The 25,718-nt window shown below is 38.8% G+C and overlaps 1 long non-coding RNA gene across 1 annotated transcript; it reads left to right on the top strand.

The window, feature by feature from the left end:
- The first annotated feature begins 629 nt into the window (after positions 1–629).
- LOC136018446 (uncharacterized) lies at positions 630–25,349 on the top strand. The gene is made up of 3 exons (XR_010614413.1): positions 630–683; positions 8,492–8,532; positions 24,453–25,349. It is a non-coding gene; the product is annotated as an uncharacterized LOC136018446 (long non-coding RNA).
- Positions 25,350–25,718: the final 369 nt, after the last annotated feature.

Below are 25,718 nucleotides of genomic sequence, written 5' to 3'. Positions count from 1 at the left end.
AAGCATGGGGGCACTGTACCTGCGAGCCCCAGATTTTGCACTTTTGCACTTGTTTTGCTTGAATTGGGCTCTTTTTGGTGCTGGGTCCTCCCCCCCAGCTTTTTGCAAGGTTTGGTAAGGTCATTTCAAATTCTGCTCTTGTTTTCCCATGCGTTTGTTGTTAATCCGAACTTGCTGGCATTGGGAGATTTAGCCAGCATACTCACTAGTCCATCGCCCAAATCATTAGTGAAGATTTTGAGTTGTACTGGACACTGGGCAAATCCCTGTGGGCTCCCCTTGACAGTGAGCATCCATAATGGCTCCTTGTGTTTCCCAGTGGGTTACACAAACAGTTCAGAGTCCTGAAGAGAGGGCCTTCTACTAGTGGCTTGTGACAGCATCATGTGGGTCAGGGTCAAAAATCCTTCTTGTACCTAAGGCTGCTCTATCCACTCATCCTATTACCTTGTTGCAGAAGGAAGCTAGATGGGCTTGATGTGGTTTGCTCTTGACAGAACTGTGCCAGCTGTTACACATAGCTTTGTTTTTGCTCACTAGCTGATTGTTCCCAGGTGTTTCCAGGGCTGGAGGCAGAGCTGACTAACATATAGCTTCCTGCCTCCTGCTGCCATCTTCTTTTCTGAACAGTTTGCAATTTCTCTGTAACCAAGGACCTTGATCAGTCTTCACAAATTTCAGAGGTAATTGCTGAGGGCTTGGATTGCACCTGCTGGTTCCCTAAGTGCCAGAGATGAATTTTATCTCACCCAAGATGAATGACTGTTTAACTTAGCTACTCTTTGAATCTTCCTTTCTCTGTTACGTTTTAAGGTTTAAATGCTTAGCAGTTGTATGGTTGTAGCTCACTCTTCAGTGAAAAGGAAGTAAAAGAGGTCATAAACTTTTCTACTTTCTTGATGTTATCTACTTAACAAGGTTTTAATAATTTGGTAAAAATCTGTTAGGTAGGAATCTGTGCTGAAAACACAGATGTCACCCAAATTAAAGCTTTACTAGTGAATACAAAGGAAAAACTAAAATCCTTCACCCAGCCTTTGTCTTTTTTGTTAAGGGGAAAGGTTTTGGTTGTGGCAAGAAAAGTCAATGTCTTTTCATTCCTTTCACCTTTGCTTAATTTAGGATTGCATTTAGTCGCTTGTTGAGTTGTCTTGAAATCTGTCATCGTTATTTTACTGCTCTTTTTCTTTCTTGAGAGTTAGAAGTTTTAGGAAGATAACTTTGTGCTTTTGGACTAAAATGGGTGAACCAGGACCAGTGGGTGAAGGAAGAAATGTGGTTGTGGGATTTATGGTTGCTTTTAAGATGAGCTAAATTTGAACTGAGTGCTACATTTGTAGCTGATGATCCCGGACATAAGGCTTCTCCATATGCTCTGTAGGGAGAGATGGGATGTCCCTTTCCCAGCCAGCTTTTCTGCTGAGCATGTCCCTCATTCAGTGGAGCATCTGCTGGAGTCTCGCTGCCATTGCCTTGGGTTGTTGAGAGGGGAAGTTTAGATCAAATGTAAAAACAGGGAAAGATGTGGAAAATATCTTAAAAATCAATTGATATGAACAAGGTGATAATTTAGTAATAAATGACATTCTGACTTTTGCTGTCATTTGGCTGTTTCATTGAGGAGGTGATGCTTGATCCAATATAAGCTCTAACAGCTATTGTTCTTCATGCTAACTTTTGGTTTTAATGAAGTGCATTGAATGACTTGGAATTAGTTATCATGCTCAAAAGAAGAAAGGGCATAAAATAATTCAGTTGATTTGATGGGTCAGGCCAAGTATTTCACGAAATAGCAGCACATGTAACTTTAATAAGATGTGATGAGTCAAGTTTTTCTGTGTAATACTATAAGCAGTGCACCAGCATGTACTTGGCGGAATAAGTTGGCTGAAACTAAGTGGTCTTAAGTTCTTTTAGAAGCATAACAGGATATAAAACCCAGGTGCAGAAATAGATTTTTCTGCATTAAAAATTATCCTGATCAATCTGGGAGATCTTAACACATCTGGTTTTGAAATGGCTTGGAGCTGCTGCTGAGCTTGGTGAGTGCAAACAGACTTTGATTCCTTTTATTTTGTGGTACTTGGGACAGTAATGGAGGAATTTGGGCTGTGCTTTGTTAACATGAGCAATTTTCGAGTGCAGCCATCGGGGATCTTGTATGGCTCCTGTGTGAAACCTTATTGGTTAATTCTTTTTCTTCATTACCTGTGAAGAAGTTAGTCACTCTGACTTTGTTCTTACTAAGTCTTTTGCCAGAACAAACCAAAATATTTCTAGGGAACCACTGAACAGTTTGCTGTACTGCTTAAAATATTTATTTGTTTGGTGTGTGTATGTAACAGCCCATGGCAATATCCATCCTTTGTCTAGCAGCCATGAAAGGAAAGAATAAAACAGATGCCTGTTCTCTACCCACCCTGGGTAGAACTCTTTGAAGCCTGGTGGCTTGAACGATTCAGTGATTCTTCAAGTCCATTAGTGTTCTGGGTGTGTTTTCTGTCTGTTGGGACTTATCTTGTAAAGGCAATATGAATAGCATCTCAGCTGCTTCTCCCTGAGCAAGTTGTGGTCAGGGTCCTCCCTGTCAGCGTTGCACACTTTGCCCACTGCTCTTTTCAGCTGTGAAGTTTATCTGGGTTATTGACATTCTTCAGACTCTTTAGTTGCATAAAGGTATTCTCTTTTGGGAAGCAGTACTTTCTTGCTGAAAAAGCATTTTTCATTTAGGTGGCCAGAAGTTTCTTAAATGTTATAGTTGTCCTCTGTTAGGAGTCCAGAGACTATTAGGACTGATGTCAAGAGAAATATGACCAGCCAAAGGCAAGTGGGTTGCTGCCTCCAGCACCGTGTTTCCATGGAGGAGGCTCCCGAGTGCTCTGTTCCCTCTGGAGCGGGGAGAAGTTCAGGAGAGTGATCGATGATGGGACACTTCCATCTCTGGACACCCCTATGGTGTCCGTGCCCATAGCAGGGGGCTGGAACCTGGTGATTTTTAAAGTCCCTTCCAACCCTAACCATTCTATGACATGAGCCTGATGTGTATGTTTTTGCTGGCTTTCATTAGAACTATCTGATAGAGGAGGAATTTCTTTCCTTTTATTTTCTGTGTCTCAGCAACTAAATGTTGTTTTCTTAACAAAAGCAATCTGAGGCACTTCCCAGTAGTTAGATATTGTGAATAATTAAAGACATTTTATTTTCAGAAAGCAGCAACAGTATGTAATGGTGAGACAAAACACTTGAATCTAATTAAGAAACAATCCAGTGAAGAAGAAAACCTTGATAATTATATTTAGTGTTTGATTCCCTGCAATATGAATTTGAGTGTAAATTTGTGCTTTGGAGAAGAATGCTTCTATCAAAGATTGAAAGTCTGTGTTGTATGCTTAGTGTTTTACAAATGGATTATCTCAGATGTGGGTTTATAGTTATTGCCTGTGGGCAGAATTCTGCCTTAGCACTTAGAGTACAGACAGTAATACAGCTGTACATACATTTTTCCGCTCCATGTATTGTTGATAGAATTGTGTGATTAAATAAAAAACCTACTATTTTTTCCTGTGGTAGACTGCAGTCAGTAGTTTAAACCACACCATTGGCTTTCTTTGGGTTAACTGTCTCCATGAAACTTAAGTTTTGAAATGAGGATAATACCTACACCTTTAAGAATTGCAAGGGCTGGAAAACCCTGGTCACACACAAAATGAGCATAAAAACTTTGACTTCCGTGCTTCCAGATTCTTGTGTCCAGTTACAGCGGCACTTGGAATATCCAGACCCATGGGGGTGTTCTATGGATTCATAGAAACTTTTTTGAAAATGAGCTTTAGTTCTTCACGTTTTCTTCCTTTTTTAGGGGTGCTTCAAGTCTGGTTTGTACTTGCATGTTTCTCTTAATGACCTGGTGGATATTGAACAAATGCATACATGGAGCTAAACTGGTTTACAACTGTTTTACAGTATAGGAATTGCCTTACAGTGTCCTGCAAATGGTCGTTTGAACCATCTTATTTTTAACATGTATTTGCTATGGCTTGTATTAATGCATAAGATTTTTTTCTTAAGAAACCTTTATCTTGGTGTTTGGCAACTTCTTTCTTCAGCCTTGAGTTTATACGCTGTTAATATTTTTAAAGTATGTTCTCTACATCCAGAAAATAAATTCAGAGGTGGAGGGCAAGTGCAAAACAGCCCTTCATCTTAGGTGTCAAAGACAGATAAAAGATATATTAGCTACTGACAAGTGTTAGATTTTGTTACTGTGTTAGTTCATGCTGGTTACATATCACTTAGGAGAAACACTTGCTCCTTGATTTATGCTCACTGACAACAAAGTGTCCAGGATGATTAATTACAGCCCTAAATGACAGTGCCCTTATTCATACCTCCCTGGCCTGAATGATTGAAATGAATAAATATATATGTAGTGCTGTGGAATTTGCCATTAGCTGTTGAAATATTAGTGCACTTGACATGTTGTGAAGGGATTTAGTTGAGGCGCATTCTTGTAATCAGTAACTTCCTACTTTTTAATAGCAGTTTGTAGAGAGGGAAAGAAATAGCAGATGCTGGAACTGATTAGAAGGAAATGGATAACAAGGTGAAAATGCTTTCAGTCAAATTGTTATGACATTTCTTTGGCAATTTGAGTCCTTAAACCATCACTTTCTGCAAGTATTTTCAGGATTTTGCTGTTATATTGTCATTTATTTTTGAAAATGCTGGCTTTTCAAGTCTATAAATTACCTTGGGAACCTGTATTTTCAAAAGATTAGACCTGGGTGTGTACTGGGACAATGGCAAGTAGCTCTGTCTTGTCAAGAGGAGTTCGCAGCTATTGGAGCAAGCAGAGGTCTCTCTGTTACTTGTATAAACACAGACACATTTGCCCCTCATTTGTGTGACTTTGATTAGATGTATTAGTTTCAATGAATTTCTATGTGAGTAGGCACTCACCATGTAAAGAACAGAATCATATTTGGTAACAGATTTGGATAATTTGTAATAATACTCAGTGGCTGTTTATAGCTGAAAAAAAGTGCAGACAACCTCCCTCTTGCCCCCAGGAGTCATATTTGGCTTGATTTTTTGAGGCTTTTCAGGTAATTCTCTTAGTGGTTCTTGCCTGTGTTAGCTGAGGGTGCAGGCTTCTACGAATTTGCAATTTGTATGTAAAATTAGTTTTATTTTGCCAGTAACATTGGGATCTGTCACAGATCTGTCAGATGATAAATGCCGTCCTTTTGGTTGCCCCAGGGCTGCGAAGGTTATATCAGACTTTTTAGTCTGGCAATAAAAAAGTACCGGAAAACTGAACAGCAGAGTGAAGGAAGAGTGGAAATCCTGGCAAAGCATCAGTGTTCTGAAACAGAGCTGTTTGCACTGTTCCAGAGGCACGTACAGAAACATGTATGCTAAATCAGTTCTTTAGCTATCTGAATTAGAGGTGAAGCTGGCTCCTTTATCAACACTGGGGTTTAGAAACCTTTGCTTTATATCCTCCAGTGCTGCTTTTGAACTAGTTTGCTTCAAATCCCTTTAATAGATTTGTGCAATTAAGACCTTCTTAGAACATCCAAAGTGAGTGGCTTTCTTTAGCTGCAGGTGAACCAACAAAACTTACAAATTCATACATCTCAAAGTTTTTAAGCTGGAACTGCCTGAAACATTCAAAGGTGTTTGCTAAATGGAAATGCCATTTTCTGTTGTCAGATTGGAATGACTGGGATTTAACTCTCTGCACTTCATTCACCCAAACCCAAACAAGTGGCTCTTGTTCTGGTCTTCATTAAGTGCCTTCACTTCAAGGCAATGCTCTCTTTTTTGTAGGTTGTATTTCAACTGCAATATTTTTTGTGAAGTTTATGGATACTTCTACTTTTGACTTTAACTTCTTTGTGCCTCAGTACCCCATGTGTAAAATAGAGATAATACTGCTGCCTTACCTTGTCAGTTTAATTAATGCTGTGAAGCATTTAGATAGTGACAAACAGAAGAGAAAAGCCAAAGGAAATGAAAAATTCTTTATTCAGAGCAGTGTTGGGACAGTAGCAAGAGATAAGGCCTCAGACACACAGTGAAAAATGAGGCAAACCAGAAATATTAAATACATGCTCATTAAGTAAAAAGGATTCATCCTATGTGGTCAGGGAAGTAGAAAGCACGTGGGGAAATGCTGATGATGCAATTAAAGTTATGTAAATAAAGATGAGGAACAGGATGGTGGAGCTGTGATTGCAAAGGCAATGTTATGTCATGCATTTCTGTAATCTGTGTGCCTTAAACCAGGTATACATTATGGTTTTTCTGTATGTGTATTAAAATGACTTTGAAACACCGGATGCTTCAATTAGAAAAATATTTCCCTGTGAAAATCAATGTTTTCTTAATACTTCTGAGTAACTTCTGGTAGGAAAATATGGTATAGATTACAGGGCCAGATATACCATGAGAAAAGCAAGTAGTTTCTTCTGGATTTAACCTTTAAAGAAAAAAGAAATGTAGACAGGCATTAAAGCTGGGGGTTTGAAGTGTTGGTTTTTTATTAATACAGGAAGGCTTCCCTGACATGCCTGAAAAGCTTCGTGCTTCAGGATGAATTAGTTTTGCTTTGTATACACTTTTGTGTCAGTGACATCAGGGGAAAGATACTTGATGCTCTGGGGCTTCCATAAGGATTTCAGCAGCTGGGAGGTGATGGGATGAGTGGCTACCACATACATTAATTCATTACTTTATTGGCTGCTAGAGCATCTACAAGCAGATAACAACTTCATTTAGATTTTACTGTGAGAAATCTCATCTATTGGTTTGCTGAGAATGAAAGGAAATTTGGAGAGAACGAGGCTCATTTAAAGAAATGTACCAAGTGCATGTTTGAGTAGTTCTGTGTTTTAGAGGAAGTGCTTTGGGTCAGGTTTCAGCAATGTTCTCTGCACAGAAAGTCTGCAGCTATCTGTTTACACATTTGGCTGTGTTAACCCAATCCAACTGCATACTTCATGAGAGCAGGGAGTTCATGAATGGGTGATTTTCTAAGCAATAAACTAGAATGAATTGGATTAGAAAGTTCCTTATTGGTAGTCAAGATAATAGCTACATTGCTATATAGTCCAAAGGCAGCCAAAATTTCAGTTTAGTGAAATCTGCAACTTTTCAAGAGACTGAACAATGTAGTTGTGCATTATGGAAGGCTTTTGAATAGGAATATGCCAGGCTCAAACACTCTGTCTGTTGGAGAGTTGCTGTGCTGTTCAGTGGATTTCCTTAGGCAGCTCTCAAGCCAAGAAGCTGAACGTGAAGGTACCATCATTGCTTTGACATGTCTGTTTCATTTCTACAAATACTTTTCAAGTGTCTTTCTTTTTCTAGACCACTTTCTACTAGAAAGGTCTTCATACATGTTTAAAGTTCCTTACTGACACACATTGGTGCCCTTCATGATGATGGTATTGAAACATGATGGCACTGAGACATGATGGTACCTTCTGCTGAGGAAGATGCTGAGATTTCTGTTAGAGCTCAAAAAGACCATACTCATCCTTTGCTGACTTTGGATGTCTAACCCCCTATGACCTCTGCACTGATATCATAGCAGGCTAATCTTCCCTTCACTGTGGAGATCTTAAAGATGTAGGATGAATCAAAATATGACTGAGATTCTTCAGTTTTCATGTAAAATAGTAATGGTGTCATTATATACAGCATCTATGTTCCTTATGCCTTGTCAGCATTGTTCAACACTGTCATTTTTTTGGTCTGAAATAATATCTGTTTGTGATCTATTGATAACTCAGGCTTCTGTAGGAGCTCTGGGCTAAAAGCAGCTTTGTCCAAGCATTTCTATAATGCTGAGTGGGCCAAGCAACCAGTGTTTGGAGGTGCTGCTCCTACAGTGTGAAGAGGAGAATAGTAATAGTAGCAATAATAAGAAATGAAAATGAAAACAAACTAACAAAAACCCACCAAAACAACAACCCTCCACCCCCCCAAAAATAACCCAACCAAACAACCAAACTAAACAATAAACCCCAAACACCAAAACCACTGCCCTGTCCCCCACCTACCCCCCAAAAAAACCCCTAAAACACCCAACTGAAGAACGCATGTAGGGAAATTGGAGCATGATTTGACACCGGTCACATGGGGTCCATATGAGGGTAAAATTTAACTTCTGAAGTCATGGAACCAACCCAAGGTGAGACAAAATTCATGGCATGCCCTGGGTTGCAGTGAAGTCAAACACCCGCTGACAGACCCCAAGGCTGCCTGCTTCCAAAGAGCAGAGTTCAATCTGTTCTATCACGGTGAGACTAATGATACACAAAGTGGTTGCTGTCCTTCATCTGTCTGGTGAAGGCCCCTGATATATGTGGTGCCCCTCTTTGCAATGTTAAAGTTATTGAGGTTAATTGCAGTTCAATTAATATTTTTCCCAAAATGATTTTTAATTTTCTTTGAATGACAAGCAATTACGGAATTTTTTCAGGGTCTGCATCAGGAGACAAAATTCCTTCTGCATTCTTTCAGGTATGTAGTCAAAATGTTCATAATTGTGGTCTACAGTAATAAGTATAAAGTCTAATTGTGAGTAAAGAATGAAATGAAAGACTCGGTTAAACATCAGATCTATTGTTGAATTATGCATGTTTAAATAATACATGGTACTTTCAAGGACTTTAAAAAGAAATATGTGATAATCTGTAAACTATGGAGAAATGGAATTAATTTTTCTGGAGTGATTTATATTTGTGTATCATTCCCAGAAAAGATAAAATGCTTTTGCTTGTACATGCATAAAGAAATACGAATAAAATATCTTACCGTAAATTTCCTGTGTTCTGAGCTAATGAAATCTTTTTCAGTTACTTAAAAACAAATGGAAGCTTTCTTCATATGGAAAGGCATCTCTTTGTTACTGCCTAAATTGAGAACTGTGACTTTCCTGAAATACCCATATGCTTTGTACATACCCATGAATCTTCTCGTATTTCTTCAAAGCATCCTTTCTGGGAAGCTTCCTGGTACTCTTGCTTGGCATAATCTGGTGGGCTGGTTTGACATTCTATGTGGTACAATGTAAAGCAATCTGACATCCCCTATGATCTCCAAGATTTTGGGGTGGAGGGCCTTGTGGTAATAAAATAAGTCTTTTTTGACAGAAGCAAATGCCTGTGAACCTTCCATCATTCTTTCTGCTTCTTTCTGATTTGCATCAAGGGATGTGGAAAGTGATAAATGCCAAGAGCAAAATGTGGTATTGCTGCCACAGGAGAAGGAAAACTCTGTTTAGAGAATAGATCTGAAATGTTAAGCAGAAAGTCCATATAAATCTATACCTGTTCAAAATGTGCCATCGTAAAGTCATTGCCACAGATGGTGAGGAGAATAATTTAAATACTGTATATATGCATATGAGTGTGCTCATTTACATAGTTTTTTTAAGTAATAAATTCCTACTGTGTTTCTAGTTTCACTGGCTTTCTGTGTTTGCAAGTAGATCAAAATAAACTAATATACTAGCCTCTGGATTAACTTAGAGGAAAGAATGACAGCTTTTATTGAGATGATGAGAAAATCATTTAGGAGGGACTAACAAAGGAGTAATTGCGGTTCTATCTTATGTGGTGTGAAACGTCTTTGGTAAATGATGAATGCTTCTAATGTGTATTGAATGAATTTTCTTCAGCTTTTTAGATCTTGTGATCAGTAAGATCTGCTATTCAAATGTGATTTGTGAACATGGTCTAAGTGCGAGCCGCTGGGTGCATTCTCCTTTGGTAGACATATGACCCCTAGAAATCACTCAGTGTGGAGTTATGCATTCTTCTGCATATGGCTGTGATGGAGAGAACTGGTTTCCTAGATTACTGTAGTGATTTCATACAGTCTGTTCTTCTCTCGGTTGTCTAATGTTGGCATCACAATTCCTGCCAACCCATGCACCAAGAGATAAGCCTGACAAGCTTGCAAGCAAACCTCTCATGCCAAGAGGGACCTGCACACCCGGCTGCTCCGGCCCTTGTGATGCTCTACTCAGAAATGCTCAGTCACTGAAACAAGTAATTTTAAAGGTTACCTGTCTATGACCAAGCCTAATGTATAGATATGAACTGAAGGCACAATTTATCTGGTTTAAATAGTCATTACAGTCAGCCTTGCTGTTTGTTTTTATCCTCTCAGGGTAATTAATCTGTGAAAAGAGAGTAAAATAGTATATAGCAGTCTTACAGGGGTGTCAAGAGCTGCAGCTGACTCCTGTCTGTGAGATGGCAGCACTTCAAGGTTCTTGGCTGAATAATTCTCTCTGAATACAGAGTATTATGAAGCAAGATCTTGCAACGAGTCTGAAAGCAGCAGACACATTAGCAGTGCATGGCTCTGAATGCATTAACTCCCTTAGCCCTTCCCTGTACCAGACTGTCAGCATGTGGGTTTCCTCTTTTGGTGGGCTTTTGGAGTGACCATCATGGGGAATTGTTTTGAAGTGAGAGTTTATGTCATGACTGTCACAAGTCAATCCTTGCTTCTTTGAACTCACTGCTTTTATTTATAGGCTTGCTGTAGACTTTAAAAGATTGTCCAAAAACTTAAAAATAGAGAGGGAAATAAAGCAGTTGTGTGCTCTGGAGAAGGTGTAGTTTATGCTCCTCCCTGGAGATTGGAATAATTTGCTTTTCATGACTATTGCAGAAAATACATTGAGAAACAGATAGGAGGAACTATTTTTCTTAATTTTCACTCAATGGAATATTGCAGATAGCAAGTTAGGAAAGGAATTGAAACTTCTCATGTTCACAAATCTTTTGGGCTTTCCATATCCTCCAGTAAAACATCATCTGTTGCTCTGCATCTGTAGTAGTAGATTGGGAAGAGTGATGTTTAGTTCCCAGCTGTGTGTCAGTCTTGTCTTGTGAACCGCTCAGAGCGATTAAGGTGAAACGCAGCAAACTGTGTACTTAGATCTTAATCTTCCTGTACTTTTTCCTCCCTTTCAATTCTTTGTGAAATGGATACTGCTATCTTCTTTATTTGTACATTTAGCTTGTAAAGTCATTGAAATAGGGCTTTTTCCTTGTAATATGAATACATAGATACCTATTAAGTCTCCAACAATGGATCTTTGATTTTAATTGTGGTCTCTTAGTGCTGATGCAATATGGATGACAATAGCACCACATGTGGATATACCCACTTATTACTTCGTGGAAGCTGATTACGGAGGCTACACAGCCCCACACGCTGTGAGGCTCCCACTTGTGCAGGGTCTTTTGCCCTGTAATTCTTGTGACATCAAGAAATTTGGTAAGTGAATTCCTGCTCAGGTTGTGGTAACAGCAAAAGATAAATCTTCCAAAAGGTCTAACACATACAGTCAGCTTACTAGGTTAGGCAGCTTCCTGCTTACATGTGAATCCATGTCGTAGGTTTCAACTGGGAACTGGGAGGAAAAAACATGGGTGTCAGCTGCTGCCCATATTCTGTGCTGGTGTAATCCAAGAATTCTGGCTTAAGTCTGGTGTTAAAGGGGTAGGGGATGTGTTTTCTGTAACTTCTGTTCCAAGATGAAGTGTGCTATGTGGGTGCTTTGAATAGCTGTGCATATATTGGATTTCTTGTTTGACCTGCCATCATGTTGACGTGCTTGACAAGCAGCTCAGCCCCCTAATTCTGATTTTTACAGTTCATTGCTGTTTCATATAGACAGCATCTCCTTCTCTCCCTGTATATAGAGTAGCCCTTGCACTGATTTATTGTGGCAGTTCTTTAAATCCCTTGCGAAAGAACAGATTGTCTCTTGGCATTTGGAATAGCTTTTAATTGTAAATAAGTTAAAGAATGGGAAATATTGGAAAAGTAAAAGAGAAATTAACTAGTTCTATCTTTACAAGAGGTTTTATTTGAAAAGTGATTGAAATGAGAAGGAAGATTCTATAGGTATCATAAAGGAGCTTTGTCTTACTTTTTAATTCTCTGTACCTGATGCGATGTGTCAGTGAAACTGAATTTGTCATCTTTATGGATATCCTATATTAGATTGCTTGAGACACACATCTATAAAATTTGTGGTGTGCTGTGTAAGCCTAAAGAACATAACTCATGTTGTTTGGGAACTTTTTTTTTCCTCTAGTTTTCTAGTTACTTTGCTATAAACCAGTGCCACCTGTGGTTTCTTGTTTGTGTGCATGCATGTGCCTTTTGATGGAGGCAGGAATCTGGAGTCAAGTTCTTGCAAGGGCAAAACTTAGCCAAAGATGTACCTGAAATAGGTGAATACTTAATATCTAGAAGATTGAGCTGTTGCATTGCATAAAAATAATGTTAACAATACTTGTGTTATTTAGTCTTGAACCAATATGCAGGCAGTTGTGCATACTGCTGGCATCGAAGCGCAATTACGAGTTCTGTTTGCCCATAGTTACAAAACATGGTTCAATGCTATTGGCATTGATTCAAATTAGTTGTGCTGCAGCATATATGTGAGGCTGATGCCTACTGAGACAACATTTGGGTCATTTTAATTGTACTTTTTAGAAACAATTTTTCTCATTCACCAGTACTCACAGTTATCCTATGCAAATTCATGAATGGATGTGAATTCTCCTGGCTTGGTATAGTATCAGTTCTTAGATTAATGCCTGCTCTTTCTTCAGGGAAATACTAGAAATTGTATCTCTTGTGATTTGATATGAAATACACTTTCCTGAAAAATCTGGACAATAAGAGGAAAGGACCCCTGCTAGAACTGGTTAAAATATTTTATGGGATGCCTCATAAAATAATTTCCAGAACTTTTTTTTTTTTATCAGGGGATTATTCTCATGGCAGTTAGCAGTAAGTTTAACTACTCTGCTTGTATGACAAAGGGGTCTAAACATCTCCCAGAAAGCCTGACTGAGGCCAGTGGGGAAGTGGTTGTGTTGTGCCACTGGACCTGCACAAACATGTATCAAGGATGCAAATGGATCCTTCAGGTACAGATAGATTGCTATCTTCTGGCAGGGGATGCAATAGCAGAGGTGTGCATGGATGAGTGCGATGTGTGTGTAGAATGCATGTGTAGGGGGGTCCATCCAGGAATTTCAAATGTGCTCCTTCACCAGGTCATTTGTGCTGGTACTAAATCTTGCCCTGTTTGAGTGCTGTGGGCACTTCAATGATAAATATGACACAGAAGAATGCTGAGATGCTGAATTTCTTATCCTGGACCAAGCTGACATTTGGAAAACCAATTAAAAGCATGTAAGTTAGAATGATTAGTGTCCTAGAGCTATGGGGTAAGATCTTGGCTTTGGTATCCTTGTGGTGGGCTACAGCAAGAACTCTCTATGAAGGCAGTAATGGTTTTATGGAAAATAGAGGCTTCAGCCCTCCTACGTACCCCTTGGAATGGGGCAGCAGGCAGTTTCAGGGCTGGTTTCCTTTTAGAGGAGGAGGTTTGGGGCTGTACACCTGACTGGTGTTCATCACTGTACAAAGCCCAATGCCCCTCTGCGTAAACTTTTTCTCAACAAAGCATAGATTAAACCAGACTTTATCACCAATGATCTTATTTGAAGAGAAACATAACCCAGAACAGATGTGAGACGTTTGTGTTTGTACCGAGAACTTCAGGATGTGCCAGATGAGACAGTGCTGAGTTAGCTGCTTTTTAAGCAAAAGAAAAAAGAAAGACATGCATGCACACAAACACACATGTACACCACCCCCCCCCCCCCACCAACCAGCATCACCACCAGTTGCACTTTTTACCTCCCTGGTGGAAAGGTATTATCCCCATCAACAACCTCACTGAAATCTGTTTGAGAACTCCCAGTCATTCATGTTACCTTCATTAGAATTTTTTGCTGATTTGCAGACTTTGCTCAGGAAAGGTAATGGAAAGGCTTCACAAAGCTCTCTTCATAAGACTAATGGGGGGAAAAAGAAGGAAAGGGAGAAGTAACTGCTGGTTTTGACCAATGTACGTGGCCAGCAGCAAAAGTGTCTGCGTCTCAATTGTTTTCATATCACTCTTTACAGAAATTGAGATCTTGTCAGTGGCTTCTGCACAGGTAAAATAGAGAAATCATTTGTACAAAACCTTGCTCAGATATTTTGTCTCTGTTTCTGGTTGTGCACCTTGTTAGATGTGATATTCTCCAAACAGTTCCTGGTTCCTAGGTTGCAGGTTGGAGGCAATTTGAGAATTTTTCACTTGTGCTGTTTTGTTGCTTTTTATGGGTTTCTGTCTTGTAAATAGTGAGTTTTAATTCCAGGTCTGTAGAGGCATACACTATGTAAGTAACTTGGTAGTAAATCTCAAAGTTCAGGCTACTGTCTGTATGGACAACTTAAATCTTGACTCATAAAGCTCTTGGATCCCTCCTGTGCCTCAGTTTCCCCTAAAACAGACTTCCCTACCTATATGGTTGGGAGGTTAAGGAAAGCACTGTTTTCACATAGTTTGAGATTCATCTACTGAGATAAATGAGTTACTGTAAAAACAACACTGGTAAAATGAATTACACCTGGGAGGTCCACAAAAATCTTTATAGACATACAAGGTAATTAACTAGAAATATTCCATTACTTGGTAATCATTTAAAAATCAAATTCTAAATCCAGTATTAAATTTCTTGGAGGTTTTTTTTTTTTCAGTTCTCCTCTATCCTTAAGTCTATAATATTTAATATATAATAATTATTATTATATTAATATTCAAGTTATGGACTACCTATATGTGAACAAATAGGATTTTTTTCCCCTCTGGAATGCTCTGAGCTTTAATTTTTCTTGCACCAAGGCTCCTTAAATATTAAAATGTAATAAGAAGTGATGGTATGTAGATTCTCTGAAGTCTTTCTAAACTTGCAGAAGACAAAGCTTGAATATCAAACAAAAAGGGTGCTTTTTCTGAAACCTAACTACAGTATATGAAGAGGGATCCCATAAGGTTTCAGTTTGTGTTGGTCTAAAGAGAATGTAACTTCGTATCTTTTTCTCATATATTTTATTCAAGTTTATCTCCTTTCTAGTTAAAACAATGTATAATTAACATGATCCCCTGTTTCATTAATTATCTCTGCCTTGGATTGTTGCTAGGGAAAAAAAATCGAAGTGACCTGGCTGCTAATTAACTTTTAACTAACTTTCGGCATGATAATACATGGCAGAAAGCATGCAACAAATACTTTTCAATTTAACCCTGCACCAAAGCACACAGTGAGAGGAATTTCCCCTACAAATGATTCATGTTTTATGTCTGATGATGGCTTCCTGCAGTTCAGAATCCGACAAGAAAACACATGAAGTCTTTATCCTGCAAGGACTTACTTCCTGGAAGTAGAGGTTTATGCATGCATGGTTAAGAATAGGATCCAGTAGGATGCTAACACTGTTGAGACATACTTTTGGGAGAATATATGCACTTCTGGTACTTTGACATTTGTACCGTCACTGTCTTCTCTGCCTGTTTCTGATGAACTGGATAAATACTGGTCACTTATTTCAGAGGAAAATATACTTGTCCCACTTCAAGGTAATTTCTGTCTGTGGATGCAGAGCAGATGGGCACATCTTGGATCTGCAGTGAGTGTTCAATGTTTGGAGTGTGGTATCAGGCTTTACGCTATTGGGTGCTCCAGTACTTTTTTGGGGTGTGAGCTGGGGTGCATTCTCTGCCAAAAAAACCCTATATTAAATCTGTTATATGCTTAGTAATAACGTATCTAGGGGGATGGTACAACATAAATACTGAGAACTTATTTACAGCTAAATATGCTTCATTTTGCTATTTGCAGTCGCACATCAACTCCTATTGGAATCCACATTGTAACTTTTTGAAGAATTGCAAATTGCTGAAGTCACTCTGCTCTTAGACACCCTCTCTGTCCTGTGAAAAGCATCTGAGCTTCCCTCTTTAAATTTGCCTTTTGCTGTAAGGTCATCCTCTTTAGCTGGTCTGTTCCTGAAGACATCCCAACTGTTGCAGTTTATGGTTGCATTTGTGGGCAACCACTGATCATGCAGTCAAATCACTGGGTTTTGCTACTTTTGATGTATGTATTTACTGCTTTTTGTATGTGCTCCTAGTAATTCCTCTGCCCTTTTTCCCAAGAGAAAAGTAGAGATATAGCCTGTTTCTCAGAAGCAATCTGTAAGCATAAAAATATCCATGTTTCTGAAATGGTTACTTGTTAATGTGTTGTGATTATAATAATTGATAAATAGAAAAATACCTAAATTTCGTTGAGGCTTAAAAGCTCTCCCAGTGTAAAGTGCTGGGAATTAAGAAGCAACTGTGTAGTTATGATAACAAGTGGCAGTGTATGGGTAACAAATTATGCTGGCACTCTTCATTTGAGTTAATGTAACTTATGCCAGCAAAATAATTGGGATTTAACAGAATGTCATAGAATCACAGAATAGTTAGGGTTGGAAAGGACCTTAAGATAAACAGGTTCTAGCCCCCATGCCATGGGCAGGGACACCTCACACTAAACCATGTCTCCCAACGCTCTGTCCAACCTGGCTTTGAACACTGCCAGGGATGGAACATTCACAACCTCCCTGGGCAACCCATTCCAGTGCCTCACCACCCTCACAGTAAAGAACGCCTTCCTTATATCCAGTCTAAATTTCCCCTGTTTAAGTTTGAACCCGTTACCCCTTGTCCTGTCACTACAGTCCCTAATGAAGAGTCCCTCCCCAGCATCCCTATAGCCCCCCTTCAGATACTGGAAGGCTGCTATGAGGTCTCCACGCAGCCTTCTCTTCTCCAATCTATATGACAAACTATCACGCTGCAAATCTTATGTAGCTCTTGCTCTGTGTTCTCTCAGCACATGGCTTAGAGTGCTCCTGCTCCACAAATGACTTGATGTCATGGTGTGAATAACAAAACCAACCTTGAGATGTTTCAGGCTGAATAATATGCATATTTGTGTAGACAAGGTGATTATATTTGAGCTAGAAACTGTTCTGCTAATTTATTTCTGGAAGATATTTTAGTTATAGAGGTACAGCAACATTAAACTTTTCTATATATTCCCTTTCTAATCTCAAGAAGCAATGAGTATGGTAATTAGCTTTCACAAAAATTAGGTATTCAAAGGAAGCTTAATTGCACAAAGTCAAGTGCATATATAAGCTGATAATTTGCTTACACAAGGCCTAAGGCAGGGCAAATATCTGAATAATTGCATTTGGCCAGAAGCCTGTGATTCCATGAAGGAGGCACAGTTAGCGGCTCAGCCGTGTGTGGGTTCTTCCACCCGAGCAATGGTGTTTGTGTAAAGCATTCGTAGAGAGGCTTAGACAACGCTGTGGATAAACAATAAAGTAGAGTTATTCCCTGTCAGGGATTTGGAGTCATAGCTCATTAAATCTGTTGGCACAGTACAAGTTATTCTTTTACTGTGTGAGGCACAGGTAGCGCTTTGTTTCGGGCTGATTCATGTGGCACACACAGACTATCCGGAGGTGCCTGATTGAAAATGCCTCATCAAAACAGCAAGGTGTGCTGACAGTGCTGTTGAAGTTATTATGCAACATCAGAGCTTAATGAATTGTTCTACCATTTTTTTTTCTTCATATTGTGAATTATTGCCATTAGATGGATCGATGTTTTTCTGGTAAGGCTGAGATGTATAGTTGGATAAGATTTAATTACAGGTTTTAAATGCGGTTGTGTTCTGGCTTTTATGACAAGCCACCAGATATCTGACTTCTTCCCAAACTACTCTTCTTCCCTGGAGAGGTCTAACATGCTGATATCTGTATTTTTTACTGTGTGTATTGTATTTCCTGATATAAAACTTAAGAAAACCCAAACCCAAACTCCTACACAATTGCCACAGCAACTTCACAGGATGTGATCTTATTCTGCTGGCTTTGCAGGTTATTTGTCAGTATGGTGAGAGTGCCTGTGATCTCCCTCATGGGCTGGGAACTCATTAAATTAGCATTTGCAAAGGGCATCTCTGTATCTGAAATTCTGTATGGAATCCACTACATGAATGATTGCTTAATATTTATGTTGGAGATGAACAATTTATTACTAATGAAAACCCTAACTCTCAGAAATGCCTGTGGCATATCAGGAGCATAATGATGTAAAATGTCACATGATAATATCAAAATGTTGGTGCCTTCTGCACCACCATCCATGCCTTGGCATGAGGGTGTATAGAGAAAGATGTAGTGGGCTGTGTTTGGGCCTGAAACTGTAGCAATTTGAACCAAAGATTTGATTTTCTTTGTCCCAGATTAGTGATGTTCACTCCATCAGATGATGTGCCAAACCAATGAATGTCTCAGCGAAGAAATTAAAAGGTCTATGGATGGATATTAACTTGCCTGCACTTTGAAAATCTGAAGATTTCTTACTTTAAGGGCCACATTCAAAGATCAGGACGTAGGTTAGAATTACTAGTGGCACAAAAGAGGGCTGACTAAAATGCTACCGCATTGTTTTCTCAGGGAATTTAGCAGACAAGAATGACACAGGCAGAGACCCTTAGGACAAACCCACTGCCTCCAGTGAAATCATTTGGAAAAGTCTGTCAATACAGAAACCTCTGAAATAGGGGATGCTTATTCCAGTTTTGGTTGCATTTGTGTAATGGTGCACAACAGTCTTTGGAAAGCATTTCTGGTAAAGCATTCACTGTTCATTCCTTGTGCTACTGAGATTGTAAGGTAATGAGAAACATTTTATTTTATTCTGCTGCTACATTGCACTATTGTTTTTCAGCACAGGAGGGAACAGTCCCAGTATGTTCTTGATTTTATATTAACTACAAGCATTTTGATAGAGATCATAAACTTTGCTAGGTTTTTGTGAGTGACTTGCATGGATCTCTTCTGCTGCACAGGTCTTTTCAGTGATCATGCAGAACAGGGACTGAGCAGTTATGGCCATAATAACAACACTTGTCTGATACGAAGGACAAGCTGGGGGAATTTTGTGTATCAGGACCTGAGAGAAGAAAGAGTTTGAGACCTGGCTCAGGCCAAAGGTTCTTTAACTCCAGTGGTAATGGTGGATGGCTAAGTGTGAGCGTGGTGCAATCGCACATTAGTGCTTCCTTGGTATTTCCTCCCATTTTTCCAGTAATTTATTGCTCGGAGATTTCCTGAGCTAGAAATGGCAACTTTAATACTCTTCATTAAGTTCTCTTCTGCTAATTTCTCTGAGTACTTTTTTGAATGATGTTTGATCTGTTATCCATAACAATGAGTTGGGTAGACTAAAAAACAGTGTATTTTTGGAAATACTGAGATAATTTTAATTTTCTCTGTTGCAAACTCAAACAAAATACATGCAAACAGTAACTCTGAATTACTGTCATAATTCTAACCATCAACTGTGTGGAGTGCACATCTGAAAAGTTATTTGCTTCAGAGGAAAAAAATATCCCTAATTAAACTACAGGGAATAGTCTTGGTAGAGATTATGACTTTATAGAAAGGCCTGTTCCCTTGACCTGATCTATGAAAGTCACAGGAAATTATTGTCTTCATACAACTTTACTGTCATTTTACAATCTATAAAGCCTGCTAGCTTTTCATCATGCTGCTTGCCTGTGTTTTGCAGGCATAATTTTAAAAAAGAAAATAACTGAAGGGTGAAAACAATAAAACAAAAAGGCAAGATTTTTTTTTTTTTAAGGTTTTTTTTAGGTGACCACATGTCCTGGGTTCAGCAGTAGCTGTCATTTTTCTCCTTCTTAGTAGCTGATGCAGCGCTGTGTTCTGACTTTTGGCCTGAGAACATTGCTGATAACAGAAATGTTTTAGTCTGAACGAGGACTTTCTGAGCCTCATGCCCTGCCAGGGAGGAGGGAAAGCCGGGAGGAAGCAGAGACAGGACACCTGACCCAAGCTAGCCAAAGAGGTATCCCATACCGCAGCACGTCATGCCCAGGATGTAACGGAGAGTTACCCGGAAGGGCTATAGGGCACTGTGGGGTGGGACGAGGCATCGGTCGGTGCTCAGTAGGGTGGGGTTACATGAGTTATTGGTAGGCTGGTGCTGAGGTGTTGTATTCTCTTCCCTTGTTATTTCCCTTATCATTGTTATTATTGGTGGTAGCTGTAGTGGTTTGTGTTATACCTTAGTTACTGGACTGCTCTTATCTCAACCCGTGGGAGTTGCATTCTTTTTGATTCTTTTCCATCCCTCCAGGAGTAGGGGGAGGGCAAGAAGGGGGGGGGGGGGAGTGAGAGAGTGACTGCGTGATTTATGGCTGACTTTGTTTAAACCATGATACCACAGTACCCAGTTCTACAAGGTCTGAAGTAGAAAATATTTAATGCAAGAGCTTGGTTTTTTCTAGGCAGTTGCTGCTTGAATTGCTTGAACGCTGATAGGAAGTTATTGTTGAAGTTGTCCTCTTGAGTGAGATGAAATGGGAGAAGTTCTTACAGCTATAGATACACACACAAACACACACACACAGACATATGCTGTTGAATGAACACAAAAAGAGGAGGGTACTAGCAGCTTTGCTGTAATTTCAAGTGGTGATAGAAATGCAGTTATGCAGTATTTGCTGGCGCAAATTATCACATAAATGGGCCATTTAAAATGAAAGGATTGAGGAATTGTATTTAAAAGGAAGAAAACTGGTGTTGCTTCACATATTTTATAATATATTTAAATCCCACTGGATTTAATATTGTTATTAGAAGTGTCTATGCTGAGGATCTCTTTTGTTCCTTAGGGATGTGTTGTCCTCAGTGAATTGTTATCTAGGTGTGCCTCGAGTGACTTTGTTTTATTATATGAAATAGTCTATCACTCTTGCTTCTTTCCACCATTTCTGCTGTTTTAATATGGCAACTTATTATCATTGTTTGTATACTCACCAATGGGATGCTTCAGATACTCATACTCGTGTGGCAATTGCAACTCTGAACTCTGTCACTGTAACCTGTTTCTGCTGAAATATAAGGTGCTTTTTTTGGTGAGTCTTTATCAGCAGGTCGGTATGATGCACCTTGATTGCCAAATGCTGAAACCCTTCCAGTCCTTACTAGCAGAATTTATAGAGAAGAGTTACGTATAAACTTATCTGATTTAAAACAGATCTAGTATTAGATCACTTTTTAATTCGGATGTTTTATTTAATGTAAGAAAACATCAAAACTGAAATCTAAAATAATAGAAAACAGCAGTAAATCCACAAGCAAAATAATCAATAATGAATTCTGTTTCAAGGAGAAGATTGAAACATTTGGAGGTAGACAGAGTTCTACATAGATATCTAGACAACTGCTTTTGTTCTGATATTGGAAGCCAGTTTCTGATTATTTCAGGGTGTTACTATATCTGTCATTGTTAAGTGATCATTTAACTGAGAGATAATTGTCTGTCTTCATATTTTCCTAATTTGAACTGCTTGGATGAAGCTGATTCAAACCCTTTTATCAAGGCTTTTCTTCAGAGTTAGTGAGACTAAACCCCATACATTGCTTTGAACCAGCAGCTTTATTCTAAATTACAGTTCCAGGTGTAGATAGCAGTAACAGTAACAGTCTACTGAAGAGGCAAATACAAGATCCAGCATTACTTTTGCATCCTGGATTTATATTATGCTGTACATAATATAATTTAGGTTGTATATTATTGTTTGAGCTGCAGAACCCACATATGAGCTACTTAACACTTGACTGATTTTTGAGATCAATTGAAAGAATGACATAGAACAAATAATTGCTTTTTGGATCAAAAGAGTGGCAGGATGAAACTGACTGTGCTGCTCAAGGGTATAGCAACTTCAGCATCAATAATACATAACATGCAACTATATGAATAAATCTTTTTGGTATTCAATTCAGTGGCTCCTCATCCTTAGAAGATTAGTTTTGTAAACGCATTCTGCAGTGGTGTGGAAATTATTACCTTTAAAGAAGTACATTTACTGGATAACTACTTGGAAGCTTCAGCAGTGTGGTCTTCAGTAATATGTGAGAAGCCCTGATCTTGGATAAATGCTCCAGGGCCAGTTATCATGACTGCCATACAGTATGGTAAAATGAATACAGACTGCAAAGGCGTCCATTACTGTAATAGAACTAGTTCATGGATCCTGACAAATTGTGCAATAACGGGACAAAGTACCTTATTTCTTGTTCTGGTTCATGTTCATCTGAATAATAAAAACATGAGGGTGAATTTACCCTTATTACTGTAATAGTGATATAAGCTGCCAAAATGTTTTCTTTGTGTTTTATTAAAGTATTCAGAGCACGTTTTCTGAAATTTCTGTGTGAAAGGATCTCTTAATGAATCACTTCTGAAGATATAATCAATCATTTCTGAAAAATCAGTGTGTATTTACAGTGGTCACATAACGCTGTGTGGATGGAACTGTAATCTCTCCCAGGCACAAATAAATCACTATCAGTACTCTTAATAAAACTGGATTGTGCTTGCCAATGTCTCCTAAGATAGGGGCCTCAATTACTCTTACTGCTCAATATTGGTATTTTGCAGTAACTATGACGGTCTGATGGTAAATGAGGCAAGGCTGTAGCAAGAGGTAATAAATGGAAGAATGGCTTCTGCCACTTGTTGAAATTATGAAGGTGCCTGGATTGGGTCCGAGCAAGGCTGGTTCTCACCCATGGCTTCATTGTGGCAGTAGCCAGCAGTGAAAGTTTAGAGAGCCGGTGAAGAAGAGGAAATTTCCTCCTCCTGCACTCTCTGCTGAGAACCATTTTCAACTCAAGGACTTCCAAAGCTGGATGTGGATTCAACAGTTCAGTGAAGCTGTTAGCAAAGAAACTACACAACACCCACTCCCCCCCACCCCCAACTTTACCTCTCTGTCATCTGCAGCTACAGTGGGTGCTGAACCTGTATGCTAACCACTGAAGTTCAAGTGACTTTAAAGCTAGGGATGATTGAAAATGTTTGGCAAACATTTGTTCTGATAGGATTTGCCATTGTCAAAATGAGGGCATTGCTGTGTGTTGCCTTTGATTGAATTATTTGGCAGCTCAGGTGAGAGGCTGGCATTAACCTGAGCTTCAGCTCTTCTGTGTCTTAATGATTGGAACTTCCCGATCTGCCTGGATCTGACTCTTAGAAACCCTCCTGTTATTTTTAGACTCCCTGGCACTGGCACAGCTCATCAGCTGGGATATCCAAGGCTCTTTTCAGAAGTTGTTGGACATGTAGAAATGTACTGTTTTCTAAACTGGTTTAGAAACTGGGCTTTATTTCTTTTCTTTGAAATGTTGTCTTGTCAGCATTGTTTCAGTTCTTACTTGCAAGCCAAAGCAATACTAGAAATGTTTTATTGGCTATGCTTTAGAAGAATGGTCTTGCATGGGGGTGTAAAAGTAGTCATTGAGACTTACGCTTCAAGGCAACTAGTATGTTGCAGTACAGTGGCTGCTTGCACTGCCGTGGTCCTTCAGAGACTCAGTCTTCTGGCTGTTGTGACCTCAATGCTTTCTCTTCTCTTGGTCTGAGCACTTAATGCTGAAAGTCTCAGCTCTTCTGTCCCAAAATTCAGGACATGCCTTTTCTCATGCTGCTTATCTGGGGGGTATAATTCCTACTATTAAGGTATTATTGATTCCTACTATTAAGGTATTATTGATAAGGTATTATTGATAAATTTTTTGGGAAGGTCATAGAGCATTCATAGTATACCAATGCAATATACTGGCGGAAAGTAAAGGCTGAATTGCCAAACATCCTTAAAAATACGTACCTTTAAACACAATATGATAAAGAATTGCTACCACACTGTTAGATGCAACCTGATGATGCCAGGAGCACTGGAAGACCCTTCTGGAAGTGTTAGTCAGGGTAGATCAAGTACATGAAAGTGTTTTGAAGTGGTATTGCAAAACACAATAATCTGATTTATGAATGAGGAAATGAAAGTGATATACCACACCAAATTATTTCTGGTTTTGACTTAGAAATATCGTAACTGTCATAAAACAAAATTGTCTTTTGATTGTAGCAATATGCATTGAAATAACTCGTAGGAAAGTTAATCTTCTGAAGCTTTTGAAATATTTCTTTGTACTGAGGATACACTTACAAAAGTTTTGTGGGTTTTCTTTTCCTTTTTTTTTTTTTTCCTCTCTAAAATGTTTGAAAATAAAATGAAATGACAGATCGTAGGATTGCACGGATGGTCTGGTGAGGTGTTCCTCCATAGGAGGAACTGGAGGGCAGGCAGTCTGCCTAATGGCCTGTCTATGTGTTCACTTCAACTATTTGTATCAGGGAACTCCTTGATGTTCTGTTATCTTTGCACTGTGGAATAAGCAGTGGAAAAGATGAGGTGGTCTCTTGTTGAAGAGCCTGGTCCTTGCACTATTTTACTGTAGGTTTCCTCCATGACCATGATCAAGTCACTTCTGCCTACTGCCTTTGAGATGTGCTGATGTGAGAAAGTCTCATAGCAGCTTTTTATTGAGACTTTTGTTCTTTTGAGGATGAGACAGAACATCCCAGGGAAAGAGGAGCAGGAGATGTTACAGCTTATATTGGATGTTGAAAAACAAAGCTCATCCATTCGGCAACTGTACACCTGGCTGCCTGACACCTGGCCTGACAGCAGAGGTAAAGCTTTAAATATTCAATTTTGTGCATCACTGGCCAAATCAGAACTGACTGATTTATATTCAACATGAAAATTGGATTTTGAAGTACCTTTAAGAGTATTGCAAGAAGTCAGCTGGCCTACCAAGAAGATTATTTTGTGGTGTAAATGCATAATGTAGCTAATGAATTAAATCTAACCACCTAAGGTTAAATCTTCACAGTGTATAAAAATGCACATGAAAATGAGGGGGTTTAATTAAAAATATCATAACTCTGATAGTTTTTTTTACTTCAGTCAGAGCGTGCATTGTGTAAGGTACAGTTGTGAGGTTATTGCTATTACACCACACATTTAATCTAAATACCGAAAGAAAATTTATTTTTACGTTTGTATCATTAACAGGGTGGCTTTTAATAGTGCATCTATGTCAAATCATATGAACAATAATACCCTGTGTTTTGCTCATCTGTTAGGTAGGTGGGGGATTATGTCATATCAATTTGAAATATTTCTGATCCTAGTGTTTTCTCAGGTTTGTTACTTAAATGGAAAAAATGATCAGGTTACTGTATGCACAAGAAGTTTAATTTTAGAAGAATTTGTAAGTTTGTTTTAATGATTCATTAAAGTGTTGGTTTGTTTATGGCTCGTCTTCACATAAGGCAATATTGGAGAATTTTTATTTATAACAGTGAAATATAATAACATAAACTAAGCTATTTCAATCTGAATACTCTATGGAGAAGGTACGATGATTGGTTCGTCACTGAGCTGTTAACAATATTTAAACATGCACTGGCACTTTTCAATAAACATTTCCTGAAGCTTTCTTTAGTTGATTTATTTTTTTAAATAAAAAAGTTGAAGACTTAAGCGGGGCAGTGGGATTGAAATGATAGATGGTGGAATGAATCATTCTGGGCTATCGCATAAGTGATCTTTATATTAAAAATGGATTTATTCATTGAACCTTAACAGCTTCTTCCAAAAGCCTTTCCAACTTATCACATTAATAAAGTTGTGCCATTTTAACAGTGCCACTATATTATATGCACGTAACAAAAGGGAAGGAAGAATCAGGCTTTTAAGACATGCATATTTCTGTTGTAACGAACCACAGCCTCTTCTAGACTTTTAAGCTTGTGGTTAATGTGT

Source organism: Lathamus discolor, chromosome 7, assembly GCF_037157495.1.
Source record: "Lathamus discolor isolate bLatDis1 chromosome 7, bLatDis1.hap1, whole genome shotgun sequence".
Taxonomy (NCBI): Eukaryota; Metazoa; Chordata; class Aves; order Psittaciformes; family Psittacidae; genus Lathamus; species Lathamus discolor.
The sequence above is the reverse complement of the archived record's forward strand: the minus strand, read 5'-3'. Positions and strand labels throughout refer to the sequence as shown.